We start from the raw sequence: 14,177 nt of genomic DNA on the forward strand, positions 1-14,177 counted from the left end.
TTTCTTTAACCAAAATCATTATGCAGGTTGATCCTAAAACCCATTGAACATAATGATCCAACGCCATCTCCCAATTTTGAATTCCCTGTATTTGAGGCAGAGGAAGATGATGTTGAAGGGATTCCTGATGAGATCACCCGTCTCCTTGAGCACGAAGGGAAGATTATTCAGCCGCATCTCGAAGACTTGGAAACAGTCAACTTGAGGTCTGAGGATTGTGTTCGTCTGGTGAAGATTGGGGCATTTCTTGAAGAGTCTGTCAAGGAAGATTTGATCAGCTTGCTACGAGAATATTCAGATATCTTTGCTTGGTCCTATGAAGACATGCCGGGTTTAGATACAGACATTGTGCAACATTTCCTGCCTTTGAAGCCTGAGTGCGTGCCTGTGAAGCAGAAGCTCAGAAGAACTCATCCAGATATGGCAGTGAAGATCAAAGAGGAAGTTCAGAAGCAAATTGATGCGGGGTTTCTGGTGACTTCGACATATCCTCAATGGGTGGCCAACATTGTGCCTGTTCCTAAGAAGGACGGAAAAGTCCGTATGTGCGTTGATTACAGAGATTTGAATAAAGCTAGTCCAAAAGATGATTTTCCTCTACCACACATTGACATGTTGGTAGACAATACAGCCAAATTCAAAGTCTTTTCCTTTATGGACGGATTTTCCGGATATAATCAAATCAAGATGGCACCAGAGGATATGGAGAAGACAACATTCATCACACCTTGGGGAACATTCTGTTATCGAGTGATGCCCTTCGGTTTGAAGAACGCCGGAGCCACGTATCAACGAGCTATGACTACCTTGTTTCATGACATGATGCACAAGGAGATCGAAGTCTATGTTGATGATATGATTGCTAAGTCCCGAACGGAAGTTGAGCACATCGAGCATTTGTTGAAGCTTTTTCAGCGTTTGAGGAAGTTCAAACTTCGCCTGAATCCGAACAAATGTACTTTTGGAGTCCGTTCCGGCAAGTTGTTGGGTTTTGTGGTAAGCGAAAGAGGTATAGAGGTTGATCCTGCAAAGGTCAAAGCAATACAAGAGATGCCCGCACCCAAAACTGAGAAGCAAGTCCGAGGTTTTCTTGGCCGCTTGAATTATATTTCCAGGTTTATATCCCACATGACTGCCACATGTGCGCCGATATTCAAGCTCCTCCGGAAAGATCAGTCTCATGATTGGACCAAGGATTGCCAGAAAGCTTTCGACAGTATCAAAGATTATTTGTCTGAACCTCCGATTTTGTCTCCGCCTGTGGAAGGAAGACCTCTGATTATGTACTTAACAGTTCTTGAAGACTCGATGGGTTGTGTACTCGGTCAACAAGACGAATCAGGGAAGAAGGAGTTTGCTATATACTACCTCAGTAAGAAGTTTACTGATTGTGAGTCTCGGTACTCTACACTTGAGAAGACGTGCTGTGCTTTGGCTTGGGCTGCTAAGCGTTTGCGCCAGTACATGATAAATCATACAACTTGGTTGATATCCAGAATGGATCCAATTAAGTATATCTTCGAGAAGCCTACTTTAACTGGGAGGATTGCCCGTTGGCAGATGTTGTTGTCTGAGTATGATGTCGAGTATCGAGCTCAGAAAGCTATCAAAGGTAGTATCTTGGCTGACCATCTAGCGCACCAGCCGATTGAAGATCATCAGTCTGTTCAGTATGACTTCCCGGACGAGGAAATTCTGTATTTGAAGATGAAAGATTGCGATGAGCCTACACTTGATGAAGGTCCAGAACCTGGTTCCAGATGGACGATGGTGTTTGATGGCGCTGTTAATCAATATGGAAATGGAATTGGGGCAGTGATTATTACTCCTCAAGGTTCATACATTCCGTTTACAGCAAGGCTAACTTTCAAATGCACGAATAATATGGTGGAGTATGAAGCCTGTATAATGGGACTTGAAGAATGCATTGACTTGAGAATCAAGTATCTTGATGTCTATGGTGATTCGGCCTTGGTTGTCAATCAGATCAAGGGAGAATGGGAAACGAATCAACCAGGTCTCATTCCGTACAGAGATTATGCAAGGAGAATTTCAACTTTCTTCACAGAAGTTGAATTTTATCACATTCCTCGAGAGGATAATCGGATGGCAGATGCTCTTGCTACGCTTGCTTCCATGATAGTAGTCAGATGGTGGAATGATGTCCCCAACATTACTGTGATGCGCTTGGATAGACCAGCTCACATATTTGCAATCGAAGAAGTGAAAGATGACAAGCCTTGGTATTTTGATATCAAGAATTTCCTCCAGAACCAGGTCTACCCGCCTGGGGCATCTGTGAAAGATAGGAAAACTTTGAGAAGGTTGTCAGGCAGTTTCTACCTCAGTGGTGAAGTGCTGTACAAGAGAAATTTCGATATGGTTTTGCTCAGATGCGTGGATAGACACGAAGCAAACCTATTGATGACTGAGGTCCATGAGGGTTCATTTGGTACTCATTCCAATGGACATGCCATGGCTAAGAAGATGTTGAGAGCAGGCTACTATTGGCTGACAATGGAGTCTGACTGTTGCAAGTATGTGAAGAAATGTCACAAGTGTCAAATTTATGCGGATAAGATTCATATTCCTCCGACACTCCTGAACGTGATTTCATCACCATGGCCTTTCTCTATGTGGGGAATCGACATGATCGGCATGATTGAGCCGAAAGCGTCCAATGGACATCGGTTTATTCTCGTAGCAATTGATTACTTCACCAAATGGGTTGAAGCCGCTTCGTATGCGAATGTAACCAGACAGGTGGTTGTGAAGTTTATCAAGAACCAGCTGATTTGCCGTTATGGTGTGCCAGAGAGGATCATTACTGATAATGGATCCAATCTAAACAACAAGATGATGGATGAGTTGTGCGCTGAATTCAAGATTGCACACCATAATTCCTCTCCCTACAGACCTAAGATGAATGGGGCTGTTGAAGCTGCTAACAAGAATATCAAGAGGATTATCCAGAAGATGATTGTCACGTACAAAGATTGGCATGAGATGCTGCCATTTGCTTTGCATGGATATCGTACGTCTGTACGCACTTCAACAGGGGCAACCCCTTTCTCTCTTGTTTATGGCATGGAAGTCGTTCTCCCAGTAGAGGTGGAGATCCCATCAATGCGAGTCTTGATGGAAGCCAAGTTGACTGATGCTGAATGGATTCAGAGTCGTTATGATCAGTTGAATTTAATTGAAGAGAAGCATTTAACTGCCATGTGTCATGGTCAGCTATATCAGCAGAGAATGAAGAAAGCATTCGACAAGAAGGTCAAGCCTCGTGTGTTCCGAGAAGGTGACCTCGTGCTCAAGAAAGTGTTGTCTTTCGCGCCCGATTCCAAGGGCAAGTGGACTCCAAACTACGAGGGTCCATATGTTGTTAAGAGAGCCTTTTCAGGCGGTGCTTTGATGCTTACAACAATGGATGGGGAGGATATCACTCGTCCTGTGAATTCAGATGCAGTCAAGAGATACTTTGCCTAAAAAAAAAAAAAAAAAAGTATATGCAAATGAAAAAACAGAATAGCTCGCTAAGTTGAAAACCCGAAAGGGCGGCTTAGGCAGAAATGAGCGTCTCGGTGGAGAACCCGCAAGGGTAATTCAGGCAAAAATTAGAGACTTGAAAAAAAGAGAATATTTGCATCCCGCTAGATTGAGTACCTCATCCTGGGGCAATCTAGGCAAAAATTAGGGATTTGGCAAGTAACTGCATCCTGACAAGACTTTCTGGTTCATCAGTCGTCATTTCGTCAGAAGATTCTCAATTCGTCGTCAACTGAAGCTTCGGATACGTCGAGATTCAAATTGGTAGAGAAAGGATCATTATGTTCAATGTAGCCCTCTTCCAATATATATCACTGATTTCAAACTTGTACAGATCTATGGAGTCTTGCCATTTGCAGGCTACCATTCCATCAAATCAATTTGAGCTTTTTATCCAATTATTTGCACTCTTATTTGTTTCAATTCAACAAATGTTTTGCATGTTTTAAATTGATAAAATGTCATTGTTTTAAACAAATCAAATTTTTCAAAAATATTGTTTTAAACAAAGTGAACGTTCACAAGATTGAAAGGATACTCAAGAATATCTCAGTGCTCTCCCGAGGGTGGCATGATTTCCAACAGGTAAGACATTTATTCATATTCCTGGTTTGGTGGTATCTTCTTTCTTCAGATCTTTGTTGGGGTTGTTCCTCAAACAGAGTTGTTGGTGGGGTTGTTCCCCAGTATAGTCGCAAGCAGAATGTTGTTGAAGACCTCGCTTTCTCCAGCAGCAATTTTCCCCCAGCATGGGTGTTTTCTTGCAAGTTTCGGCGGTTGAAGATTTGTCATCCTGGTGCCCCGTCACTTTCTCCAGTGGGACGACATTCCCAGACTTTATGTGTCTCCTCAGCACAGTCACGAGTGGAGCTGTTGTTGATATCCCCATCGGATTCGCGTGCAGTGTTGTCACTCTTCCCAGTGCAATTGCCAGCGGAGTTGTCTGTTTCCTCAGCACGGTCGTTCTCTTTTTGAAGACCCGGTAAGTCAGTGGTTTGATACCCGGTACTTTACCTTTTCCCCGGCGAAGTCGTCTGTGGAACTGTTTCTATCTCTCCATCAGAGTTTCTCTCCTCAGCAGAGCAGGATTTATTTTCCTACTCAGTGGTTGATTGGGTTGACACCCCAGTATTGCATCCACCTTTTTCCTCAGCATAGTCTGCAGAGTGTTTGTTGTGGCAGTTTTGCCTATTGAATACTCCTTCAATCCCTAGTATGGTCGGATGATGGCTTTGGCCTCCAGTGAATGGATTGATTTCCTGACTGTTTGTGATCCCCAGTAGAGTGGCTTGTATTGCAGAATCTACTTGTTGTGATCAGTTTGCTATGTGTATTCTCCACAAGTGGAGTGATTCGTTGCAGAATCTACTTGTTTGATCGGTCCTCCCTCAGTGGTTTGTTCCCCAAGAGAGTAGCCGACAGTTTTTCCCCAGTAGAGTTGCTTATGCAGTTAGATTCTATCTGGATGATATCATTCTCCCTCAGTGGGTTATTCCCCAGCGGAGTTGTGTGGAGTTGCTTCTACAGCTGTTCGTGCTTGTGTGATGCACTTTTTGTTTCTCAGTTAATACTGGGATCCCTTGCAGATATCTGAGGTTTTCTCTTGTTCCCCTACAGATTCGTCTTGGTGGCTGTTTTGCCCGTGGTGACTTTCTGTACCCTGATTGGTTTGTTTTCTGATATCTCTGATCCTCTGCTTCTTCAGCAGTACCTGCAGATCTTTGCTTTACAGCATATAGATCTCCGCAGATTGGCTCTCCAGCTGGTTTTTCCCCTGGAAGTATAATACCGGACGTTTGGTTCCTGAACCTGTTGTGTTAGAATTGTCTGTTTTGTCAGCATTCATCAAACATAAATCACGCATATTCATGCATATTCATAAACATTCAGATATTCATGTCGCATTTCTCGCCATGTATCTTTTGTTTGACGTGTCTCCTGCTATGGTGATATAAATCTCTTTACAGATCTCCCTAAGCAGATGTCGGGTGTTATAAATCTCTCCATATAGAGTCAGCCCATAAGCAGAAAATGTTTATCTTTCCTTCTGCAGTTCCCCACCGAGATATCCTCGTGGATGACGGTTTCTTCCGTTTCCTCCCAACACATATATTGGGATGGATTTTCCTATTTGAGTTATATCCTCATTAGGACGTGTCTTGATTCAGTCCGTCTTTTCGGATTATTCCCGAATTGGCTATTTGTCAAATGTCTTGTGTTTCCCAGTGGGTTGTTCCCCAGCGGAATGTTTTGGGCCTCTACCCTCATACCGGTAGTTATAAGTCCTATTTGTCCTGGCTTTCCTGACAGAATTTGTGGTTATACACCCTTTATTCTCCAGCCAGAGTTGTTGGTTTTCTACCTACTACCCGGTAGTTGTAAATCCTATTTTCCTGCTCTTCAGCAGTTTGTGGTTTGTTATAAACCCTATCTTGTTTCCCGTGCGGATTTGTGATTTGTTCTTTCCCCACGCGGAGTTTTTGGTCTTCTACCCCGTATTCGGTAGATGTAAACCCTAATTTTGTGGTTATCTTCATCTAGTCTTTGATGTTGATTTTCCTTTGCTTGGATAAGTTGCTCAGATCAGCACTTATATCCCCAGCAAGTCTTTTGCGGATAATTGCCGTATGCTAGCAATTTTATCCCCAGTGGGTCCTTTCACCGTATGCTAGTGATTTGTTCCCCGGATCATTGGTTGTATAACAATACATCCCCAGCTAGTCCCTGTGGATAATTGCCGGGTGCTTGCAAATTATCCTCAGCAGATCGCCTTTCATTTACCCTTTTGTTGGTAATGTCTGTTGCTCCCTTTTGATTGGTCATCATTATATACCTAGTTTGGTATCCCGATGCCTTTCTTTTCGGTTGATTTATCCTTTATTAACCCAGTAACCGGTTGTGGATAATCTTCCATGCGAGTGTATTATTCACGGTCTGCCGGTAATGAATAATATATCTCATGCACTCTTCAGTCGAAGCCTTTTGCGTTTCCCCGGTCGAGTAAGATTCGTTATTTCCCTTTGTGGAGTCGAATATCCTTTGTTGTCGGATAATTGCCGGATGCTTGCAATTTATCCCTTTGAGTTGTCTTTCGTTTACCCGGATGCTTGGTATCGATTGTCTCTCTTTTTGGTTAGTCACCTATTATATACCCAGTAACCGGTATCCCTGGTGTCTTTTCCTTTCGAGTATATTATTCACGGTCTGCCGGTAATGAATAATATTTCTCATGCGCTCTTTAGTTGGAATCCTTTGTTGATTTTCCCCAGCTGAGCAAGATTCGTATTCTTTGTAGAATCGAATATCCATCCTTTAACCAGTTTGTGTTTTGGATGATGAGTGTTTTGGAAGTGAAATCCAATTCACGTTTTCGGTAGATCGCCTATTATATACCCAGTAACCGGTATCTCTGGTGTTTCTTACCATGCGAGTTTATTATCTACGTTCTGACGGTAATAGATAATATATCTCATGCGAGTATTCTTATCCACGGTCTGCCGGTAATGGATATTATATCTCATGCACTCTTTGGGTTTGTGTCCCCAGTTGAGTAAGATTCGTTTTCCTGTTGTGGATTTGAATGCCCATCCTGTAAGTCGATTTGCTTTTTTTTTCAAGCCCTCCTTTCGGATGATGAGTGTTTTGGCATATATACCAATTCATGTCTTTGGTTAGTCACCTGTTATATACTTCGGTATCTCTGGTGTCTTTTCCTTTCGAGTATATTATTCACGGTCTGCCGGTAATGAATAATATGTCTCATGCGCTCTTTGGTTGGAGTCCTTTGTTGATCTTCCCCAGTCGAGTAAGATTTGCATTCTTTACAGAATCAAATATCCATCCTATAAACAAGTTTGCTTTCGCTCTCTTCAGGATGATGAGTGTTTTGGAACACACACCAATTCACGTCTTTGGTCGGTCACCTGTTACATACCTACAACCCGGTATCCTTGGTGTTCCTTCCTGAGTTTGTTACCCTTATACCCGGTAACACCTCATTTCTTTGGTGCTTCCTCAGTGAAGTTTTCTGTTGCTTCTCCCCAGGAGTCAGCTTGTGTCTTTCCAATGGATTTATTTTCCTTTGGAATTCTCTTTTTCCCCAGTGTGAGTCTTTCACTCCCCAGTGAGTTCTCCAGTCTTTTTTTCTGTATTCCCTAATCAGAGTCGTGTCTTGTTCACGCTGTGTCAGTTTTGTTTATCCCCAACTAGAGTCTTGTCAGAGTCTCTGTTCCTGGTGAGTGTACTACTCCGATGGATCATTCTTTTCTTCTGTGTGAATCATATTCCCCATAGAATTTGTGTCTTTTGCATGCATACATTTGCATCATGAGGTCTCTTAGGGACCAAAATTTGTCTCATTACTGTTATTTAAGCCCATTCTACCGCGTCGAGATGAAGATTTCTAAACTTCACTTCTCCGGCTAGAATGACCTTAAATAGGGGCATCTGTAAGACCCCAATTTTGGGCCCTAAGATCCCTCATGGCCCATATCATATCATATCATGGCCTCAAGGATCATTGCATGCCCTAACTTCCCTCCTAGTGGGTAGGTTGCCTTGTGAGTTTGATTCTTGATCACCAAGCATGTCTTGCATTTGTATATTATTGCCTTTCATATGTTTACTAACCAAAAAGTACAAAAATATTGTCAGTTTAACCTTGTTGCTTGCAGTTGAAGCAATCATCAGCAATTAGGTCAAAGACAGTCAACAGTCAGTCAAAGCAATGGATGGTGGCCATTCTTGCAGAATTTGGGCACCATGATCAATAATCAAGAGTTCACATGACTTGGGACATCACTTGGAATCAAGTTATCAAGGAATTAGGGTTTGGAATTCATCAGAAGGTGCTTCAGTCAAGCAAAACCCTAGAAAGTCAAACTTGGTCAACTGTGGATTTAATCAGTGATTTGATGGATGGAATTGATTTGAAGGAGCTCATTCATGTCCATACAAGCCTCATATATCATGCCAAACCTCATCATGGAAGAATTTGAAGTCAAACAGAAAATTTCCCAAAATAGAAAGTGGACCTATAATTTCAACTGCCAAAAATGGAAACTTCTTGATCTTAAACCTACATCATGATACAAGCTTCAAATGAATTTTTGCCCAACATGAAAGTTGAATATCTTGTTCTCCCATTTCCAAAAAGTCCAAGAACTCTCAAATCCCATGTATGGTTGTCAAGATATGATCAATTCAATTTCAAAAATTTGTGAACTTCAAAAGGCCATATCTCATGAACCATTTGGCCAATTTTGGTGGGGTTTTTTCCTACAACCCACATTTCATCTCCTCTTTCCAAAAATATAAATTTCATGCACCAAAACCTTACCATGCAAAATGGCATTTTTGGACCTAACCTAATTAATTTCAAGTGTGGACCAAAATTGACTTTTTGATTTAAACATTTTCTATCAAGTTGGCCATTTGGAATTGCTTTAGGACTTGATTTCTGACTTGCCAAGGCCCAAAATCGTGCAGAATTGCACACCTCCATATCCACTTGGTCAAAATTAGCAAAATGGCATTTTGTTTGATTTGAGTTAAACATGATTAGCATTTGTTAAGCCAAGCTAAAACAGACCATATAAACTCTTTTTCTGAGCTTTTGGAAGCCCTAGCAGCCATCAACCAAGACAGAATTCTCTCATACTCTCTCAAATCCATTTTCTTCATTTTCAAAATTCTGTCAAAAACTTCAAAGGACCACGAGCTGCCTTGCTATTTCATCAACATACCATCACTTGTGAGCCATTTCCAAGCTTCATTTTCTAACTGGAAGTTCATTCTCATTCTGTTTTCACCAAGCTCCAACAATGGCAAAACTCGATCTGAGCATTTTCAAGCATCATTGAGCTAAGCTTCTTTAAATATTCATCAACACAAACCACAAGGAACATCTGTTTCAGCACAACAACATCAATCCATCACTGTTTTCATTTTTCTTCAAAAACAAGTAAGGTTTCGACCCTAACCATTTACCATGCCATGCTATGTTTTAGATAGCTCTTGCCATGCTGAACATGATGAGCTTTAAATGGTTAAAAATGGTCCAGTATTCATTAAGATATGCTGTTTTAAAGTTTCTCAATGCATGATGATTGTTGCTCGATTCTTGGTTGTTTGTGTGTTTTCATGAAAATAGATCATGGATTATGTATGTACAATGTTTACTGATTCTATTGCCATGCTTGATTTCAATTTCTGGGCACTTATGAAATTCACGATTTGAACATGGTGATGAAGCTGCACTGTTGCTTTATAAACCCTAATTATTTTCCAGAAAAATCCCTGTTCACGTGTGCATGTTTGCTGAGCACTGTTCCATTTCCATACAACCAATCAGAACATTTGGTTTACTTGGCTGATGCGCTGCGTTTTGATAAGTGATGTGCATATTCACAAAATTGCCACTCGGTCAACTTGTTGACTTACTAAACCATGTTACTTTGTTCATGTTATTCCAAATTGATTGCTTAACTTCTAAAAATCATTTCTCACTCATTTCACATCCAAAAATCATGGAATTTTTTGCATCATGTTCATGAGAATGTCTACTATTTTATCATGATTTTTATTGATTTTTTGGTTGGCTGGATTTTTAATGGTATTAGGTTTCTTAACATGTATGCACATTTTGTACCTTTTGCCATTCCTTTTGTGAAATGATGATGATGTATCCAATGACCCTGAAATTTTTTGTGGTTAATCCACACTCATTCATGTTTGTTTTTATGTAGAGTTCTTGAATTTATCTTATGTGGTTTGTGAGATATGAATTTTGGAAGTAGGGTGTGACAATTTGTGTCACACCATTGATATGCAAGTTCATGATTTTGGTTGACATGCTTCCTGGCTTCTAATTGATGTGAAATTTTGCATGAACCCTCTCTTATATGTCTAGTTCACTTGTGATTTTTCCTGGAATTAATTATGGCATTTCCAAATTGTTTGAGATTTTATCCCCTGTTTGACCAAAATGTTGACTTGTGTGATACATGTTGCCATTTCCTTTGTGAAATTCTCATACCTTATTGGATGATCATGAAATTTTACATGTGCATACTAGACATCTCAAGCTTTGCATTGGTGTTGATCCCATTCATTTCTCATCTGTTTTAATTTAGTTATGATTCTTTGAAGTTGATACATGTATATTTGACTTCTTTGGGCATGATTGAAATTGTTTGGACTTCCTGATTTTAATTGACCATCTTCCCATGATCCAAATGATCTGAAATTTTATATGCATGCTATGTTATGGATTGTGATTGAGCATGAATTATTTGGTGATTTTTGGAATTGACTATGTTTGGTTTTGAGCTAAGTCTTTCTGTTGACTTTTATGAGCCCTCATTTGCCATGCTTTGACTTCTTGTCTATGAAATGATGATAATGCATGATATGAACTTGAGACCAATTGAGCTTGCTTATTAAATGTTTGAAGTTGATTTTGGTTGACTTTCATTTGCTGTTTTGACTTTCTCATTTATTTTTGACCCTAGGCTTGTCCTAGTGGTCCTTTGGGCTTATGATTGAGTTCATGTTTCAGGTTAAGCTACAAGTGCTTCAAAGAAACCATTGCCTTTTGATTGAGTTTATTTTTTTATCATGAGCTAACCCTTGTTTTGTAGGTTGCTTGGCTCATAAGCCTTGTGCCTTGTGCTTTGCACATTTGTCTATCTGTTTGACTGTTGACTTCTGTTTCCTTTTGCTTTGACTGTTGAACTGTGTACTGATTTGTTTGACTATTTCAGGTACCATTAGTTGCTTAGTTCTTTGAACTTGCTTTGCTTTGCTATTTAGCAATTTGCTTTGAGGTAATTCCTTTTTCTTCATGTAGTCTGGAAGACCTGGCCTGTTACTTGGCCAGGCAACTGTCTGAAGTCCTCCTTAAGAGGCAATGCTTGTGTGTGTTTATATTTGTCCCAAGCAGGAAAAGTCCTTCAAGTAAGGCAATTGGTAGATCAAAGGGATAAGCAACCTATCCCCTACTATTCAGTGAGTCTTCTCATTGCTCCCATTACATGGTTGTAGCATTGAGATCAAAACCCAAGATCTATAGAGTCAATAATGTGGAAAGAGCTCCATCTTTCTGAGCTCCCACACTTTCTGAAATGCTCTCCCTGATCAGGGATAAGAGCAATGAGGCACACCCCTCATCTCCTTTCATCTGCTTCACCTTAGCCTCTCAATGGCAAGGTTAAGAGCAAATCTTTGACCCTATTCCAGTTGGCCTCAGTGCCTAACCCTCTTGTATGAGCCTCCTTGTTTGGTTATAGAGTGTGCTGATTGACTTCATTGATTGATTGATTGCTTCATATGCACATGTTTGCTTGTATGCTTTATGCATTTTATCATCATCAATTGCCCATTAATGCATGATCTCATTTGTCTTTGTGATGCTATCATTGTTGTTTGCCCATTGAGGACAATTGTAAGTCCATTCCTTTGGCATTTGATCCTATGATATGGAAGGATAGAGTGTAAGACCTTATTGGTCACTCATATCTTCTGTTGTTTGGTTTGATTGTATGTGAGGATGCAGTTATAAGTCCCTGTAAGTTGGCATCTGCTTTTCCGTGATCATAAGTTGCTTTGTTCGATTGTATGTGAGGTTTGCAATTATAAGTCCCTGTAAGTTGGCCTTTGCTTTCCTATGATCATATTGTTTGTTTTGTTCTTGTATGTGAGGATCCATTGTAAGTCCCTGTAATGTGGCATTGGTATTCCTATGAGCATATGTGTGGAGTTAACCTAAGTCCAGACAGATTGGCAGTTGACTTCCATATTTCATTCTTCGTTTTCTTTTGAGGAGATTAGTGTAAGACCATTGAGTGGCCTCTGATATCCAGTTTTGTTTTAGGAGATTGGTGTAAATCCATCTATTGGTATCCGGTATCCGATTTTTGTTTGTGAGATTGGAGTAAGACCATTGAGTGGCATCCGGTATCATTTGTTTGCTTACTTTATCATTGCTTATTGCCCATTCCAAAGGACACACTTGAATCATCTTCTATATGATTTCAAGAAGTGAACCTTCTAAGAAGTTTTACAATCCACCTTCATCCATTCATCCCCATTATGTCCTAAACCTTTTCACACTTTTGCCTTTCAATTTGAGTTAAGTGTTGTGCAAACATCTTCATGTTTTTCTAACTAAAAACCTGGACCTAAGTCCTTGACTTTTTTTCAAACTCCATTCCATAATACTTCTTTGAATTAATCTTAATCATACTTTGACTCCATTTTCATAATCATAATCAATTAACTTCACCCATTCACTTGTTTTGGCTTTGTCCTTTGTTAATGCTTTCATACATGAGCTATAGGTCTGATTTATCTTAGTGGTTGATGTTAATCTCACCTTTTGTCCTTAGTGATTGAATTGTAAGTCTTCCTTGCCTATTATAGGGTTATCCCCTCCCTGGCAAGTTGAAGCTTTTCTCACATGGTGGACTTGTTGTTTGTATAAGGATGAGTTTTCTCCCGTGGATAACGTAAGACCTTAGGGTTTGTGTTTAAAATTGAACCCAACTCACTTTTGGAAATCTTTTAGCCGAACTACGGCGTTTTGATCCTTACCTTTGATGGAAGGTACGTAGGCAGCGGGTTCATCCGTTCAAACCCAATAAAAATTGTATATTCTTTTCTCATCATCCCAATCATGTTTGCACAATATTTATGTCATAACAAATAAAAATTTTATACAACAAGTGTGAAAAGGGCTCCCTAGGAGTACCTAGGACGTAGTGGGTGCCTAACACCTTCCCATTGCGTAATTTACCCCTTACCCAGACTCTCTGATCTTTTTATTAGTTTTCTACGTGTAAAACTTCTTAGACTTTTGTTCGCTTTTTAGCCAGTCCTTTGGATAAATAAAAGTGCGGTGGCGACTCGAAATTTCATTGTATGCTTTGCTTATGGTTTAATCGATAAATCATATAGCGACGAATACACCGCTACAGTCAGCAGAGGAAGAAGCTTCCCATAACGAGCTTTGAAACCCAAGGGATCTAATACATAAGATGTCAGATTGCTTAACTCTTTCAGATCGGGTTGTCTGAAGCTGTACTTCTTTGTATGCCTTTTTTGTCTTTCCATATCTGAAAATTTTGCAAATAAACCCCTTAAGTTCCTTGAAAATTTTCTTTTTTCTGATGATATGGATGCAGATGAATGCATGAATGCATGAATGCAATAATCACACTCAAGGATCAAGCAAAGCACACCAGACAAAGGTCATGGGATGGCTCGTATTATCCTTAATATCAATCATCCATTTTGGTGGATTATGGTTTACACCTTATCAACACCCAAGTTCCATTGATATTAACGATATACGAACGGCTCAACCATCCTTAATATCAATCATCTATTTTGGTGGATTATGGTTTTCACCTTATCGACACCCATGTTCCATTGATATTAACGATAGTTGAACGGTTCAACCATGAATCACGGGTTTGTTGTGAGTCACGAGCATGGAGTCTCGGTTAAAAACCACCCAAAGGGAGTGTACTAGGGTTTAAACCTGCCGAACATGTTCTACCAGAGGTTCCCATAGTCATCATCCCATCTTTCGAATATTATCGGAGGAACGAATACTCGTATTCCAAAAA

This window comes from Lathyrus oleraceus, chromosome 3, assembly GCF_024323335.1.
Source record: "Lathyrus oleraceus cultivar Zhongwan6 chromosome 3, CAAS_Psat_ZW6_1.0, whole genome shotgun sequence".
In the NCBI taxonomy this organism is placed as follows: Eukaryota; Viridiplantae; Streptophyta; class Magnoliopsida; order Fabales; family Fabaceae; genus Lathyrus; species Lathyrus oleraceus.